The sequence below is a fragment of the Anomaloglossus baeobatrachus genome, chromosome 1 (assembly GCF_048569485.1).
Source record: "Anomaloglossus baeobatrachus isolate aAnoBae1 chromosome 1, aAnoBae1.hap1, whole genome shotgun sequence".
NCBI classification, from domain to species: domain Eukaryota; kingdom Metazoa; phylum Chordata; class Amphibia; order Anura; family Aromobatidae; genus Anomaloglossus; species Anomaloglossus baeobatrachus.
Genome location: NC_134353.1, coordinates 832,475,834 through 832,494,755, shown reverse-complemented (window position 1 = coordinate 832,494,755; position 18,922 = coordinate 832,475,834).

The following is an 18,922-nucleotide window of genomic DNA, read 5'->3' as shown; positions in this document are numbered from 1 at the left end:
AGATAGGTGACCCTGGCTGCTGCATTAAGGATGGACTGTAGAGGGGAGAGTCTAGTTAGGGGGAGACCAATTAATAGAGAGTTACAGTAGTCAAGGCGAGAGTGGATCAGGGCCACGGTGAGGGTTTTTGTCGTTTCCATTGTGAGAAAGGGGCGGATTCTAGAGATGTTCTTAAGGTGCAAGCGGCAGGTGCGGGCAAGAGATTGTATGTGGGAGGTGAAGGAGAGATCGGTGTCTAGTATAACACCCAGACAGCGGGCCTGCAGCCTAGGACTTATCGCTGTGCCACACACAGAGAGGGAGATGTCAGGTTTAGGAAGGTTGGGAGATAGAGGGAAAAGAAGAAGTTCAGTTTTGGAAAGGTTAAGTTTCAGATAGAGAGCAGACATGATGTTGCAAACTGCAGTCAGGCAGTCACTTGTGTTCTGTAGTACAGCGGGGGTGAGCTCAGGGGATGAGGTGTATAGCTGTGTGTCATCAGCATAAAGATGGTACTGAAAGCCAAATCTGCTGATGGTCTGTCCAATTGGGGCAGTGTAGAGGGAGAACAGAAGAGGGCCAAGGACTGAACCTTGAGGGACCCCAACAGTGAGAGGAAGAGGAGAAGATGTGGAGCCAGCAAATGATACACTGAACGAGCGGCCAGAAAGATAGGAAGAGAACCAGGAAAGCACAGTGTCCTTTAGGCCAATAGAATGGAGCATAGAGAGAAGGAGATGGTGGTCAACAGTGTCGAAGGCTGCAGAAAGGTCAAGAAGAATAAGCAGCGAGTGGTCACCGTTACGTTTTGCTGTCAATAGGTCATTGGTCACTTTGACAAGAGCAGTTTCTGTTGAGTGTAAAGGGCGGAAGCCAGACTGTAAAGGATCTAGAAGAGAGTGAGAGGAGAGGTAGCGGGTGAGAAGAGAGTAGACCAGGCGCTCCAAGAGTTTAGAGATGAAGGAGAGATTGGAGACTGGTCTGTAGTTGCTTGTGCAGGACGGATCGAGAGAAGGTTTTTTTAATAATGGAGTAATAATAGAGTGTTTGAGGGAGGAAGGGAAGATACCAGAAGAGAGAGAGAGATTGAAGATTTTAGTTAGGTGAGTGGTGACAACCGGAGAGAGTGTCTGGAGTAGGCGTGAGGGGAAGGGATCAGTAGGGCAAGTGGTAGGATGAGAAGAAGAGAGGAGCCTGGAGACTTCCTCCTCTGTGACTGGGTCAAATGTGGAAAGTGAGCTGGATGGGATGTGGCGAGGGATGGGATTCACAACGCTTAGTGACTGGGAGCTGATCTCTTGGCGGATGTTTTCTATTTTCTCTGTGAAATACGAGGCCAGGTCATCAGCATGAAGGTCTGTGATAGGGGTCTGTGCTTTGGGACTGAGGAGGGAGTGTAAGGTGTCAAAGAGCTTTTTTGGATTGTTGGCTAGTGAGGAGATAAGGGTGGTGAAGTAGGTCTGTTTGGCGAGGTGAAGGGAAGAGTTGTAGGTCCTTAACATGAACTTGTAGTGGATGAAGTTTTCTGGTGTGCGGGATTTCCTCCATAGGCGCTCGGCACTCCTAGAGCATCGCTGGAGAAATCGAGTTTGTGATGTGAGCCAAGGTTGTTTTACTCGGTGTTTGGAGGTTCTGAGGGTGAGGGGTGCTACTTGGTCCAGGGTGCTTCTGAGTGTGTCATTGTAGTGCTTTACAGCCAGATTAGGGCATGAAAGTGAGGAGATAGGGGATAGTGATAAGTGTAGAGAGTCTGTAAGTGTTTGAGAGTCAATGGCCTGTAGGTTTCTGAATGTGTGATAGGTGGGAGTGTGCTGGAGTGGACGACGGTTTGTAAGCTTGAAGGAGAGGATGTTGTGGTCAGAGAGGGGAAGAGGTGAGTTGTCAAAGTGAGAGATTGAGCAGAGGCGGAAAAAGACCAAGTCAAGGGTGTTACCATCTTCATGTGTCTCTGAGGATGAGAGTTGTGAGAGGCCAAGAGAGGTGGTGAGAGATAGAAGCTGGGATGCAGAAGGGGAGGAGGGGCTGTTCATGGGGATGTTAAAGTCTCCTAGGATCAGGGTTGGCAATTCAGAGGACATGAAGTGTGGCAGCCAGGCTGAAAAGTGGTCAAGGAATTGGGTGGGTGAGCCTGGGGGACGGTATATGACAGCTACTCTGAGGGGAAGGGGATGGAAGAGCCTGATGGTGTGAACCTCAAAGGATGGGAATGAGAGTGATGGAGCTGGGGGGATGACCTGGAAAGTGCATTGTGGGGACAGGAGTAACCCAACTCCACCACCATGTCTGTTTCCAGGTCTTGGTGAATGGGTAAAGTGTAAACCACCATGAGAGATGGCAGCAGGGGAAGTAGTATCAGAATCCTGAATCCAGGTTTCAGTGAGGGCTAGTAAGTTAATAGAGTTATTGAGTTATTGGATGGATTACCATGGATTACCTCTCCATCCACATCTTGTATTCATGATCCTTCAGCCTCCTGATGATCCTTGTATCCTGGAAGGGGAAACGCGTCGAGGCAATATAGAGCATGTAATTAAAGGGAAGTAACCATCATCTCTTTCCTCTGAACGTATCTTGTTCATCTTTATATGCTTGGCTTATTAACTGTTTATTTGGTTGTCCTTGGACACTGCACTGTTTGTATACACTTTGCCTAGATTGGGGTTGTGCAGTGTCTACTGAGATAATTCATGTTTATGATGAGTGTTTCCATGCATGATGGCCACAATGCATCAGGACAAAGGAGGGAATAGAATCACCATCTGATGGAACGGCACACATCGTGTTCAGTTGTGATTCTCCTCTTTTTGGTCCTGTTTAGTTGTTTTCAACTTTTTGGAAGTAATTTATAGTCTGACACACATAGAAAATTGTCATTTTTTTCTTCCAATTTTTTGGAAGCATTCTGTAGTCTGACATATATTGAAAATTACCAATATCTTGTATGCATGATTACTAGTGTGTGGCCACCAAGAGTGTAATTTATATTAAATTCACTAATTAGTTAGGGCATAGTGAGGGACAGCCGACGTGGAACGGGAGCGCCCAAAACAGTTACGGTGTCAAACCCTCCGTTGGCAGGTAGGAGCAAGGTCCCCTTAGGGAGTTGTAGGGACCCCATACATTTCAGCTCCCCCTCTTATGTGATCCTACGTGTGCAATATCACGGGGTGTTTTTTTCATTTTTTAATATATATCAATAAACATAATCATTTTAATTGGAATTTGAGGTTATTCCGTTTACTTATTGAACTCAATCCGACCACACTGAAATTGTTGCTTTTCTTGATATCACTAATGACCAATCAGTAGCCGCCTTGTTATTGATGACATCACACACATGCTCAGTATGCCTGAATGAGCACTTAGGCTCAGGATGGTACAAAACTCTAGCCACCTGATGCCTCAAGCGATGGCCAGGTGGCGCTGCAGAGTTGACTGACCCCAATGTGGGAGTCAATGACGGGACTGAACTGGTTCGAGGCACAACAGAACCCCGAACCGTAACATTACCCCCCTCCCGTCTAGGGTCCCTCCCATTCCGCCGCTCAAAAGCTGCCACCCAGGGCCGATGTTTAGGGCCAAAACCATCCCAGTCTGCCGCATATCGCCACCTCCTACGGACTCGTTTAGATCCGACCACCGCGCAAGTGGACCGCTCCATATCCGGGGAGTCGGGGCTGGTCTGAACATCCCTGGAGAGCCTGGTACGACAAACTGGTATGGGATTTGTGGTATGGGGGTGCAGAAGTGAGGATGATGTCTCTGCTGTCTTTTTGGAGACCCCCTCAGCCGATGAGGGACACTGGTGCGAAGGCTTGGGCACTTTTATCAGGTAAGCAGACGACACCCCTCCAATTGTCTTGGACAGACAGGACCAGTGAGGAGTCAAAGCAGGCGCGTAATTGGTTTCCCTTTTGACAGACGTGGTATACAACTGCTTCTTGACCTTTTTAGGGCACTGGTTGGCATAGTGACCTGTCTGTTTGCAAGCAAAGCAAAACGGTTTTCCTACTGGCATTGTGGACCTAGCACCTGTTCACCCTATCTCCATGGGCTCAGGTTTGAATTCAGGGTATGTGGCTGATGCTTCAGGTTTGGTGAAAGAGGGAGCCAGTCGCACACGAGAACGACTCTGTGCCTGCTCTAACTGGTGTTCAGAGTGACGTGTGTCGATTCTCGTGGTAAGTAATATTAAGGCCTCCAGGTCAGGAGGTATCTCCCTGGTGGCCAAGGCGTTTTTTACATGCCCTGATAACCCCTTCCAGAATACCAGTAATAAGACCCTCTCTGGCCACTGTAACTCAGCGACCAGGGTCCGGAACTCAATAGCATAAGCCATTACCGGTAATGTACCCTGAACCAGGTCCAGGAGACATAAGACAGACCCAAGAATACAGCCTTTAATGCCTCCAGGAAATCAGTGGCCCAGTCAGTCACTGGATCCTCTTGCTCCCAGAGTGGAGTGGCCCATGTCAGTGCTCGATCGGCCAGGAGCGATATCACAAACCCCACCTTGACTCTTTCAGTGGGGTATTGTGAAAACAATAGCTTCAGGTGGATCAGATAATGATTTACGAAACCACGATATGCCTTACTGTCGCCCATAAATTTATTAGGAAGGGAAAGGCGTGGCATGGGCTTTACTGTAGATGAGGCCAGTGACATAGCCTGAGCTGCAGTCTGTTTAATCAGAGCTGCGATATCCACAGCTGTAGAGGACTGTTCCACAGCCCTGAGAAGTGTTTCCAGCTGTTGGATAAATCACTGTAGTTGCTGAACGTCCGCCATGTCCTGGAGGACTGTTGGCGCGAGCATACTGTTATGGAGGGGACGATTGAATATAAAATATGATTCTAATCGTCGCCCGAAGTCCGCTGGGCAGATGACAAGGTTGCTACGGGACTGGATGATGGGTACAGCAACAAAGGAAAACCCAAATATGAACGAAGGGGATGTTTAAGGGCACACTCCAATGTGTAGCATGTCCATGTTGACTTCACAGGTGAACAGGGACACGCTACACATTGGAGTGTGCCCTTAAACATCCCCTTCGTTCATATTTGGGTTTTCCTTAGTGTGCTGGTCACATGTGTATAGACACCTGGGACATAAACCTGGAACCGGTTACGTGCGTATGGGGCACGACTGACCATAAACAGGTATACAGGTATCAATCACATGCGTAAAGGCACATCAGACTAAGCGAACTACCCAGTTGGCATCGCCGGGTACACAGCGACTGGTATACACACACACACACACACACACACACACATCTGCCACAAGCACTGCAGACCACCAGTCACGTGTGTACGGGACACGTCAGGCCAGGAGGGTAACAAGCTAGTGATACTGGAGACCCGAGGACTGGTAGGACAATGGTTGATGTGCCGCCCCTGCAGCGGTCGAACCATTCGGATCCGGGGTCTACTGTGGCTCGAGTATCTCTGGACCAAGGGGCTCGCGGCCACTTTAAATGAGAAGGGGGTATTTACAGGGGATTAGAGTTTGTGACGTCATCTGTGGTTCGCAGTAAGTACCGACGCTGCTGATGGGAATACCCGGGGGAGATGGAGTGGGGCAACCAGATGATGTTCCCTCCACGGGTAGAGGAGGCCCCGGGACTCTGGATGGTGAAGGTGATGTAGGGGAGCGCAGTGCTGGTTGGAAGCAGGGGAGGACCACATACTCACTCAGACAGTGTTGGTGGTGATGCAACCGCAAAGCAGACTCTGATAATAGGTAAACCAAGTCTCTGGGTGCCGCTGCCCTCTCGGGGGAGCTCGTCCGGGTGTTCGTCCCCTCTGGTACTGCCGGATAATTCGGAGCCTGCCTCTGTGTACAATTTAGGAATGTTCTGGTGGCTCGTTGGCTTGAAGCTGTCCGGGCCCCGCTCCCTACTAGCTGGTAGTGGAACTGCGCTCTCAGGGGCTCATGCTTGGGATTTCAGTGGGCTGTGTGGGTTGGAAAGCCCTATCCCCCCTTTTTGCACTAGTGCCCTCGATCTCTGAGCTTCTTAAGGACAGTCCATAGGGACACTATCCTCCACAGGTTAATTGCCAGGTTGCCTGAAGCTACTCCCCGAGCTAGGGTCCTGTACCCCACCGTGCTTTTGGTCCCAGACCGGTTATTAGCCTTGAGATGGTGACAGTCCTCCAAGACCGGGTCTAGGCACCCAGCTTCAATACCCTGCGACCGGGACTCCGACTCCTCCGGCCCAGACCACCATCTGCGACCCAACCTACAACATACAGGGAGACACCACTCCCTCAGCTCCTCACTTCTTGAGGGCTAACACTCTACTCTCCTACTTCCCTTCCACTAGTCTGCCTGACCCCTAGGTGGGCAGCCCTATTACAGCTAGGCAGCCCACTGGTGTGCCTGATGGGGTGTGGTGTGAGCTGTGGTTGGGATTTGGATGCTGATGGAGGCAGTATCATAGGTTGGGAACCCAGAACCATGAGGGGTTGAGTCCTGCGCCAAAGGGTAGAGAGTGCAGTACTCTGTGACTCCCTGACTAGACCAGGGGCGTTACATTGACCCTCACCATACCAAAGTACAGGTGTGCACAGATACGAATACCCGGCACTGATGCCTAACCCTGATGTAGTCACTATCTTTTTCTATATATATGCCTGCCCCATGCACTGTAGGTAAATGGCGCTGGAACCCACGCACTCTTACAGCCAGGTCTGCTGCCTTAGCTGTCAGCATACAGAATGTGACGCTCGCAATGGGCAGAGCTACAGACCTTTTATAGCCGCCTCCCTGACCCAGACCACATGACATGTGGTAATGGCATCGGCTGCAGCCATACAGAAGCTGCCACGTAATTGCTGTTGTTATGATGACCAATCAGCGGCTGCCACTTCACCGCTGATGTCACTAATGACCAATCAGTAGCCGCCTTGTTATTGATGACATCACGCACATGCTCAGTATGGCTGAATGCGCACTTAGGCTCAGGATGGTACAAAACTCTAGCCACCTGATGCCTCAAGCGATGGCCAGGTGGTGCTGCAGAGTTGACTGACCCCAATGTGGGAGTCAATGACGGGACTGGATCGGTTTGAGGTACAAAAGAACCCTGAACCGTAACAACATGCTTCAACATGCTTTTTGTTCAGCAATGAAGTCCTGCGTTGTGAGCATATATGCAGGCCATGGAGATTGAGTGCTTTACCCGTGTTTTTCCTTGAAACATTTATAACTGCTGATTCTAGGTCTTTTTATAATTTTCCATAGGCGGTCTTTGTTCTTGGACAACTCTTCTCATAATTCTTTTCACTCTTCTGCCTAAAATCTTGCGGGGAGCACCTGGTCATGGCTTGTTTATGATGAAATGATGTTCTTTCCACTTCTGAATTATGAACCCAACAATTCTCCTAGAATCTTTTGTAGTTTAGAAATTCTTCTGTCTGCAATAAAGTTGCAAAGGTCTTGAAACACCTCACTGGTTTTAGCCATCATGAGATGTTTCTTGTGTGTCACCTTAGTAATGGGACACCTTTTTATAGGCCATCAGTTAAACCAGCTGATATTATTTTTCCCTAAGTGGCAATATTGCTTTTTAATTACTAAGAAACGTTTGCTGGTGTCACAACTTTGCATGGCCTATCTCTTTCTTCATTTGTTCAATACTTTTTCCTGTATAACTTACACATAACTAAATGTATGGGCATCTATGGTTTGATTACTTTACCTGTGTGGATTGGATGGGTATTTACCGACATCTGGTGAGAAATTACTATCAATAGCATCTTTGCAAATATATTTACTAAGAAGATTGGTGACGTGCTGCTGTATGCTATTCTGCTCCACAGCCACTATTATATCTTATGTCTAATTCAACCTAAAAAAATTGGTGAAAGCTGCTTTTTAACATATAGACATGTAATAAAAAAGGACAGTTTTATTTTACATTTATCAGATTAATTCTAATTGGACTTTATTGTGAATAAATACAGTGAACATCTTTTTAAGGCTATGTTCAGACAGACTTTGTAAAGGTGTGTAAAAATGACTAGTGTTTACAGTTAACACAACTTGAGGAAATGCTGTTTTTGGAGGAGGTTTTCTTTTCCTAAAGTAGTTTTGAAGATTTGAAGAATTTTTTTTTAAAGCTTTTTCGGTAGCCTTTTGATTTGGCAGTATCTAGTTTATTTATATCCATAAAAAGGGATTTTTCTAAACCTCTTCAGAAAAACAGGCTCAAAAGACTCCTCATATGAGCAGAAAAGCCGATTTCTTAAAAGAATGAAAAGGATGAGCTTTCTGGGTATTTTTTTTTTAAGTAATTTTTGGGAAGTATTTGGGATTGGATCTGTTTTCTAAAATTCCTCAAAAAACTGTGTGAATATAGTCTTTGCAAACAATGTAGGGCTAATGTATTTCTCTACACTTTTATTAGATTGCCAAATGCTTTTTTCATCTCATTATCTAAAACCTTTCTTCAATTTTCCTCTACAGCAATTTCTGTCTCATTAAAAAAAATTAAGGCCAGTTGTATTTGTATTTTTTTTTTTGCTCTCTTTCATATCCCAGTAAAAAATATAGAAATCTTTTTTTTTTATTTACCCAAGATGATTATTTTTGTATTTGGTTTAAACTATCCTGATAAAAAATGATGGCTGTAATTATTTCCCTTAGCAGTTTCCCAATGAATGTCTCCAATATGTAAGTCATTTAGAGTGATGTCTATATACCAGTCATTTATTCAATATGCAACATTTTCTGACAAAATATACACTTAGCAACATCACAGCTATGTTTTTACTGGAACAAACTTATCAAACAACTAGTGTCCATCTAATTTATATACATCTATGCTGCTTGTTTCAGAGTTTTTTTTGGGTTGCTTCTCATTACAAATTCTGTTTTTTCTTCTGACAGCATGTTCGTTATCATCTTGCTTAGACTTTGACTTTAGAACTGGATATGTTCCTTTTAAATGTGGTCACCAGGGCTTATTGGAAGATATTTATTACATCAAAAGAAAATTACTACACTGACAGATTGACCTATATTAGCATCTTTCAAAATATGTTATTATTCAACATGACTAGGTGTACTTGAACTACTGTAAAGGGTTTCCAAACCTTCTAACATACCTAGGATAATCAGAAGAATTTGGACTGTGGAGATGTTGGTTTCATATATACAAAAATTTGCAGGACCAAGTGAATAGTGTTCCCACGTGGTCCCCACAAAGCTTCTCATGAGCCAGATCAGACACCCCATACTTTGCACTGACGAGGGGCAAGCACCCCGAACCACCGTGTCTGCAAATTGGGATTCTGATCTGGCTTATATATCCTAGGTCATATGCAAAGGATTGTTAAAAATCCACATTTGACTTTTAGGATCGCTACTTCCAATAGGTGGCGCTGCGCTAGAGTTTGTCTCCATTCCTGCAGAGATAATTTGAACAGGACCAAGTGATACATACTTGTACCCAGAGGTGTATCTAGGCTTTCCAACACCCGGGGCAAGAATTCAGTTTGGCGCCCCCCCACCAAGCAATGTGGGTGGTGGCCATGTGACCAGTCACTCATATATGATTTGCATACACAGTAATGTGGTAACGAGCTTCTCTTAATAATTCTCTCAATGTTCAATGAGAAACGTATGAAGAAAAGCTAATTGTCACATGCAAGTATGAAAATCACATATGAGTGGAGTGGCCATGTGGTGACCAGCGAGCAGAGCTGAATTGTGACAGTGGGTATATTACACGCTGTTAGAACTGAGGATACTACACTACTTAATTTTGTAATTAAAGGGATTGTCCAGATTAGAGATGAAAGTCTGCAGTGAATCTATTCGTGACTTCAGGCTTTTGAATTCTGCTCTGGTGCCAGTGACGAGAGTGGATGATCATGTGAGCAGAAGTATGAGATTTGTACACTTCTGGCCACATTCTGGTTTGATGTGCCCAGCCTCAGTCAATTCATTTTCATTGAGCATGTCTGTTCAGCACATGACCACATCTATGTAAATCGCATACTTGCAGCTTCGTAAGCTCCCACTGTCACTGCCGGCATCAGAGAATCCTGACAGCGGGCAGTGTGCGCACTATGAGAATTCAGAAGTATGCAGTCACATAGTGACACACAGAGTGACTGCAGGCTCATCACAAACTTGGTCAACCCCTTTAATGCTCCTAACAACATAAATATAAACATAGTAACCCTTAACTTGTCAGACGGCATAAGACTTTATTAAAGAGATTGTCCACTACTTTTAACACTGAAGGCCTTTCCTTAGGATAGATCCCCAATGTCTGATTGGTCGGGATCCGGCACCTGGCACCCCCGCCAATCACCTGTTCTAGGTGCCGTGCCGGTGGTGGCAGGTGGCCGGAAGTGCTCAGTTCTGGATCTGCTCTGTCTTCAGATAGTGGCAGCAGGTTCCTATTAAAATCAATGAGGTGGACGTGCAGTACCCGGCCGCGGACACCATCAGAGGACGGAGCAGATCCAGAAATAAACATTTCCGCAACCTGCATCCAGAACAGCTGATCAGTGGGGGTCCCATTGCGCTCACATCAGAAGCAATGCGCAAGTGGGACCCAGGCCTAATAATGGGACATAGTATCACAAATAAACATTTACATTCAGGTACCTTATAGATGATGTTGTCTCTGAGTCGTTTGTTTCTATTCACCTTGTGCTGATGCCATGATGACTTTTCACATTCACATCTCATCTCTGCAGATTTCCATCTTCTCCGGTCTTCTGCAGCACATCCCATCACGATGCCCCTAAAATAGCAGAATAATTATAATACTTCTATTTAATACATATTATATTTTATAATTCATACATCCCCCCCGCATCCTGCCTCTCCCCATACATCCCCCGCATCTTCCCTCTCCCCATATATCCCCACGCATCTTACCCCTCCCCATACATCCCCCTGCATCTTCCCTCTCCCCATACATCCCCCTGCATCTTCCCTCTCCCCATACATCCCCCCGCATCTTCCCTCTTCCCATACATCACCCCTCCTCTTCCCTCTCCCCATACATAATCCCTCATCATTTCTCTCCCCATACATAATCCCTCATCATTTCTCTCCCCATACATCACCCCTCCTCTTCCCTCTCCCCATACATAATCCCTCATCATTTCTCTCCCCATACATAATCCTTCATCATTTCCTTGCTTCTCATATTGTATCCTTAAATCCATCCCTCCACTATCCATACTGCACACAAACTGAGCCTGCCCCCATCCCCCACTCACACTGTTTCCTCATGTATATCCTACTTCATCTCCCCTTTCCTTGCTTCTCCTATTGTGTCCTTAACTTAAATCCATCTCCCCATTTTGTGTCCACTCCACACCCATCACTCTAATCTTCCCCCCTTCCCCTAATTACACTAAATCTTCAGCTCCGCTGGAGCACTTTGAACCAACGCCGCGCCTTTACAGGGCCACCGTGTGATGTCAGCAGTGTGATCAGCTGACCGGATCACGCTGCTCATGTTTCCTAACATGGAAGTGCCAGCGGGCAGGGACAACACCACGCCTCTACAGGGCCGCCGTGTGACGTCAGCAGCGTGATCAGCTCACCGGATCACGCTGCTCACGTGTCCTGACACGGAAGTGTCGGTGGCCTGGCACTTGCATAACAATGCATCACAGGCAGCCGGCACACTGCAGCAGGGTGAGAAACAACTAGCTTCCAGTCCCGGGAGGCGGCATATGCTACCGCCGGGAGAAACCTCGGACCGCCTCCCGCATCAGTCAGTCTGACTGCGCCCCCCTGACACTTCCGCCCAGGGCAGATGCCCCGCCAGCCCCCCCTAGTTACGCCCCTGCTTGTACCACCCTACAAGACCATTCCACGGCACTTTAAGCTGTTTCATGAATGTGATACAACTAAGTTTTTGGTCCGTGGAATTGACACATTAGACGTGGATATTCGTGGTGGCTTTATTAGCCAGCGGCTATCACGATTGGAGACACAATGGATTTGGCGTCTGCGTACAGTACAGCCCCAGGGGCTAAATGAAAACATGAGCTTCATTTCATTTCTCTAATATAGGGTGGTTTTCTGATTTTAATTGTTTTTAATTTTTTTATTATTTCTTAGGCCTTCTTTCACTGTGTTGATGCACTTTTCTTTGGAGTGGCTTGATATGTGCTGACTGTTCCCCCATATGTGACAACGAAGCAGAGTTGATGTCTTTGAACCGCAAGATTAAGAAAATAGGACTGTTTTTGATGAATAATTGCTACTGTATGTTTTCCATATCACATCATATATGATTTATACTTCTGGCCTTGTGCTGTAGTATATGCTTAACTATAGGCATTATATGTTATTATATACATTAACACATATGGTGTTATGGAGTTTTTTAAGCATGATTTCCTGTACATTGTTTTGATGTCAGAGTAACGTACATGTAGTTCTGATTGACTCTCTTTGTGTATTGCCTCCTTTTTTTAGGTGGTAGCACTATATTATGTTATGATCTTTTTATAGTAATATAGATCATTAGTGCCTTATTTGTTGTATTCGTTGCCCCTTATGGGGTTACATGCCAGCTAATATAAGGAACCTCTTATTGTGATGAGATTTACTAATATCATCTGTTCAAAAGCGTGCACCACTCCTTGTATCCTATCTAGTATATATAATGTCTTTCCATACCTGGTGGTGTGGTCTACGCATGCGTCGCCGGCCTTGGATTTCCATGTCTCTCGGGCGCGTCTCCATGGTTACGGGGACGCTGGTTTCATTACCCAGCGTCCTCTGTGGCCATGACGCGTCTGTGAGGCGGGACTTCCGCCCGGCCGGCTTCGGATGCGTTACTACGTCTGCCCAATCAGCTGGGGATTGAGGCCTTTTAACGGCACCCCCTTTCCCTTTACCGGTCATGCCCCCTGACGAAGGTACACACCGAAATGCGCATCGGGCGCATTACCACCACAGCGATTATTCTCTAGGTAATGTCTATTGTTGCTGGCCTATCGTTTTCAGTGCTTCTTGTTGTTATCTTGTACCACTCTATAATAATTTTCATGTATGCGGTTCTAACCATGGCACTCTGGTGTCGTATGTGCTGCAGTTTGATTATTTGAATCCTTTGCATGGGCATGTAGTGATAGGTGCCTTTGTCCATTCTCTGATCGCATTGACCTGCTGGAGCACTAATTAGATACTTGTATTCTTTCAGTGGAAAAATTATGTGACAGTTTCATCTCCACTGTTATATATAGATATCTCCTATATGTGTTCCATCATGTATTATGTCGGTCTGTGTAACAAACATGGGCACATGGTATAATATTCTTCATGTTGGATCCTCCTGCCCATAGGGTAATTGATAATCTATGATATAGGTGTGTTTGTGCTGCACTTTGATTATTTGAATCCTTTGCATGGGCATGTAGTGATAGGTGCCTCTGTCCGTTTTCTGGTCGCATTGACCTGCTGGAGCACTAATTTGATACTTGTTGTATTCTTTCAGTGGAAGAATTATGTGACAGTTTTATTTCCACTGTTATATATAGATATCTCTCATGGGTGCTCCATCATGTACTGTGTCGATCTGTGTAACGAACATAGGCACATGTTATAATATTCCTCATGTTTGATCCTCCTGCCCATAAGGCAATGGATAATCTATGACATAGGTGTGTTTGTGCTGATCTGTGTAACAAACATAGGCACATGTGTTAATATTTTTCATGTTTGAACCTTTTGCCTACTAGGTAATGGACAATCTATGATACGTGTGTCTGTGGTGTTAACCGTATGTGTTACTGATATATCCGCATTTTGTACACATAGATATTTTTATATATATTTTTTTTTCGGATGTTCCACACAGTAATACATGTGTAATTTCTACATCTTTAATGCACTGTTGTGCCAGCTACTGTTTGTACATTCAAGTATATATATACTTTTACCTCACGACTGTGGTGACGTAATCCGCTTTTTTGCCTCAACCCTCCTACCTTTTGCAATAATTAATAATAAAAATATTTTTTTAACCAATTGATTGCCTTCTTTCCTTTGTTTGATATGTCTATTCTTAGCGATTTGGTCCATGTATTGTAGTCCTCTTGTGCATATGTATGGTATGTATATACATATAGATATATTAGGAATATGCTGATGTTTATGCTGTTATTTAATCTTAGCATGATATACAGTATTGGAAAAAGTCATCTTTGGGAATCATAGCAGTAAAAAAGGACTGAAAAACAGTAGTTCAAATAATGTATTCAGATCCCAAAGATTAGATCTCAGAATTAACTTAAACACTAGATTTCAGAACCTATACTGTAACATTAGTTAACAAATAGATCCAAAAATTGATTTAGATCCCTCAAAAGTAAAGGGATGTACTTCATCTACAAAGAAGGAGTACTTCTATCAGTATAGAGTATTCCATCATTGTTGTTGAATATTGCTTTCCTAATTTTGAGCTATCTTGAAAGCCTTGGAAACTGATAAGTATGTTAGCTGTTGTCTGATAATTTAGGGGTCTGATCTGCCACCCATTATATGGGTATTTAAGGGTTTGCTGGACTTGTGCACCCCACCACTGAAGACCTCAGTCGATGTAGAGAATAGTGTCCATATTGTAGATGTGTTTATGCTAATGTTGTACATATGGCCACCCAGTGGCTGGTTTTAGGTACTGCTCCTTGGCAAGAAGGTAAAGATTGCCTAGCAATAGGAGTAGCCAAACAGAGAATAGTTAAGAACACTGGGACGGTTTAGGAAGATTATATATATATAGAGCCAAAGACAAGGTTTAGAGAGATAAAATAGTGTAAAGACAAGTTCAGAGATAATTGGTAGTGTGCAAGCTAGCTAATACCTAAATTCAAGAATGGGTGTACATGGCAAGGCCCAAGATCAGAAACAACAAACTGTAACTTAGTAGGATGGAACAGTGGAGTGCTCCATTCCACCAAAGTTAGTACCAGACCCCCAACCTGGGTTACCTGGGTTGCAACTGTGTCCAGTAGAAGTAGTAGTAGTCCTAAAGAGTTGGGCAAACAGGTTGTCACAGAGAAGCTAAGGGAACAAACGTGGTTGGTCGGCAGTGCAGGTAGGCAAGACCGGTTAGTAGGAATGGAACCTTCAGTGCTGGGCTCGACCATGGCCGAACAGGAATTCATGATTTTACTGGGTGGAACCGTGATGTCAGCAAGTGAAGGAAAGGACAGTGTGAGAGCAGCAGTAGTACCAAGAGCCAAGGAGGAGCAGTCTGTGGGAGATGTGTCTTTTAAAGTAAAGTGTTCCATGCCTACAATGTTCAAGTGTTATGCCCACAGTAATGATCTGACTGGAGTACTGTGTGTAACTGTTAGTAACAGCCTGTTGAATATGAAAACTGAATCTGTGTCTATCAATCTCCAGCAGAAATTTTCTGGATTGCTCAAGGACCTGCACGAAGGTATGACTTGCACACATAATGTCCACCCACTCTACAAGGACTCTTGCCAACCATCCCAACCCCTTGCTGTGTGGAGAGGTCCAGGGCATGGGCCAAAGTGAAATGCCGCATCACAGCAGCCACCCACAGCACAGATTCCCAACCTCAGCCCTGGCCGCCCCTGTATAAGTATTTTCTGTGGGGTTTACCAACTGAAATAAATGTGTGGTGGGATCTGTGAGATCTTAATACATCTTACTGAATGCAGAATGGGTTCTGATTTGATTTGATATCTAGGATCTGAAATAATTGTGGATTCTGACATCTGGGGTCTAAATGAATTTGCTGTGTATGATCTAATTTATAGGGGTGTTCTAAAAAGCCCTGGATGAATGGAGCTGTGGTCGATCATGGTCAATTCTTATAGAAATGCAAAAGACCAGCTCAGTACATCACTCGGCTATCAACAGCACTCCCACAATGAATGAATGAATGAAGTGGCATGATCTATTATGACTCCCATCACATGAGCTTTTTCACAGCCCCAGTTCTCAGTCTTTGTGGGGGACCCAGTGGTCAGACAATCAGTTATTGGCAAGTCATGCCCTCTATCTTTTATAGGGAAACACTTCCAAACTTGAGATTACCTCATGATTTGCTTGTGGGCTATAGTAGTAGACCAATGGCTTCATACAGGATCTATAATTCTTTTAATGCATAATAAAAAATTTACTAGCAAGAAAACCATGACATGTTCTAAGCTCCTAAAAAAAACTACAGTATGTCTCTCCACTGTATAGACCACATGCACTTATCTTTGCCTTATCAATACGACTTAAATCCTTTGATTTCTTCTATTGTTGTCTGTCATTTGGATACAGTGATGGAGCTTTTAAGTTGTGGTCTACATCAGGGTTGCCAACTTGAGTTTTTTCTGGGCAACTTCGAAAATCACAGCCAGCAAATATTTTTCACAGATACATTGGGTAAGCATAAATATTCATGAAGATAAGTTGTATGACTACTTAATAGAATTCTAATATCAACAAATTAGCAACATTTAACGTCAACTGTAAAAAATGATAATTACAAAAATCTGTACAATCTATATCTTTAAAAAAAATAAATGATGAACTTATTACACTTTTTTATGGACTGACGAGACGTTTCTGGATAGTTGGCAAACCTATTCTTCAACTTCAGAAAACAGCATTGAGGAAGCATTGTTGCTGTAGACAATAGCCTGAGAGCAAGAAACATAGATGATATGAGACACAAATAGAAAAATTCTTGATATTTCACAGTTTGATTTCAATAAAAGACAAGCTAGAAAAGGAAATGTTCCTTTAAAGGGAATTTGTCACCAGGTTTTTACCACCTCATTTATTTTACTCACAGCACTCTACAGGCATCATCTTCACTGTTCCCATCGGTGCTCACAATCTAAATGCCCTATTGCTATGTCTTTGGAGAATGGGTAATACTGTAAAGAAAAGAGATAACTAACCGCTCGCCTTGTGTGGTTGTACGACACACTACCAGTTTAGAATCAAAAACGGCTGCCGCAAGGCCCACAACTCCATAAGCCCTAAGGCTGGAGATAACAGATAGAAGCTTGGAGAAATGTCGAACGATCTGTGCTACTGTGGAATAAACTGAAGGTCCACTGCATGAAAAAGGTGCTTTATTAATGTGTTTCAGAGTAAAACCCCACTGCTTATTCAGAACAGGCTCCGAATTACAGCAAATGGACAGCCATATGGTTTAAATAGACCAGGTATAGTGAAAAACTGCCAAAGGAACACATGATGTCAGAGTTCAAGAGGTTACTGGTGAACCAACTGTTATACGTAAAAAAAAACCCCTTTTTTTATTAAAACAGGAGAAATGAACGTGTGAAAAAGAACAACCTTTTCTTGGTCTATTGTATTTTCGTTTTGATTCATACGTTCAATTCTCCTCGTTCAATAAAATGTTTTTTTTTATAAGTATGGTTCATCAGTAACCTCTTGAGCTCTGACGTCATGTGTTCCTTTGGCGTTTTTTCACTATACCTTCTCTATTTACACCATACCACTGTCCATATGCTGTAAAATTCAGTGCTTATTCTGAAGAAGGAGTGGGGTTTCACTCCGAAACGCATTAAAAAAGCCCCTTTTTCACCCACTCAATGCACTTGACCTTTGGTTTATTCCACAGCAGTGCAGATCGTTCCACGCTTTACCAAGCTTCTATTTCGACAAAGGGAGGAAACCAGAGTACTCAGGAGAAACCCACACAAATACAGGGAGAACATACAAACTGGATGCAGATCTGCCGCAAAGCAACAGTTTTAACCACTGATCAACTGTGCTGTCCTATACCACCTTATCTGAGAGCAGCATAATATAGATACAGAAACCCTGGGGAGCTTTCTGTAGTTTTTATAACATCACTATTTGACTATGAGTGGATTAACATGAGAGAACTAGTAAACCTGCTGTCCTGTTGTCCTCAATATTTATGAGCTCTGTATAACCCCCACCACCAACACAAAACTGAAGCTGTCTGCCTATGTGTAATAGGGTGAGCGGTACCCTGCAGCTCCCTGAAGATGTCATGGTTAATTTGTGTATTTTTGTATGGGAAATGTTGTTTATATGTGTGTGCTCTCAGGTGCACTGTTTTCAGGCACCACTAGGTGTCACTGCTCTCTTGTCCCTTAGCTTGGGATTGGGATAGAGAACAGGGCTGAATCAGTTAAATATTAAATCTGGCCAGCGATAGAGACTTGACAGTTGGTATTAGTCAGCTAGGGACACCGTGGAGTAGAGAAAAGTTGTACCTGAGAAAGTATAGTTAGAGAAGTTCAGATTATTTTGTCCAAATCCTCAGGGTCACCCCAGGAAGCACAGATCAAGTGAACAAAGGAAACTCTTCAGTAGCCAGGTCCAGAAATAAGCATGGACCGACCCTGACGTTGTGGGCTGTGATTCTAGTGGAATTTCCAGAAAGCAACTCACTCCAATAGGACCAGTCTCGGCGTGAGGTAACATAGACCTGGACGAACGGGTCGCAACAGATACAGCAGTGAAGGAACTCCATCCGGTGGTGTATCAAATCCCTGTGGGAGGAAACGCGATTAGATCCATGTGGGATTCCATTAATTTACTAGCTGCTACTATGGTGTTGCCGGGGGGAAAAGGACAGTCCTTAGAAACTGGAGAGATGTACAGGAGGGAGCAGTGTGCAATGTGAAATGATACCAAACCGTAACATGCCTGTAACATTCAAGCTATGTGCCCACAGTGAATGTGCTCCACAGAAACTGTGCGAGTTATTTAGTAAAGAAGTGTTAAACGTTATCCTGGACTTCGTGTCTGAATTTGTCCTGAGGAGGAGAAGCTGCGGTGTCCCTGGTTGCAGTGTGGAGGTGGCAGGAGTGTAGCACCAAAGAGAGATGCTGCCTGGAAGCCGGGGCTCGCCTCTGCCCGCAAAAATGGCCGCCTGCCACCCCCACAACATATGCACAGTGTACCCAGAAAGCTGCCAATC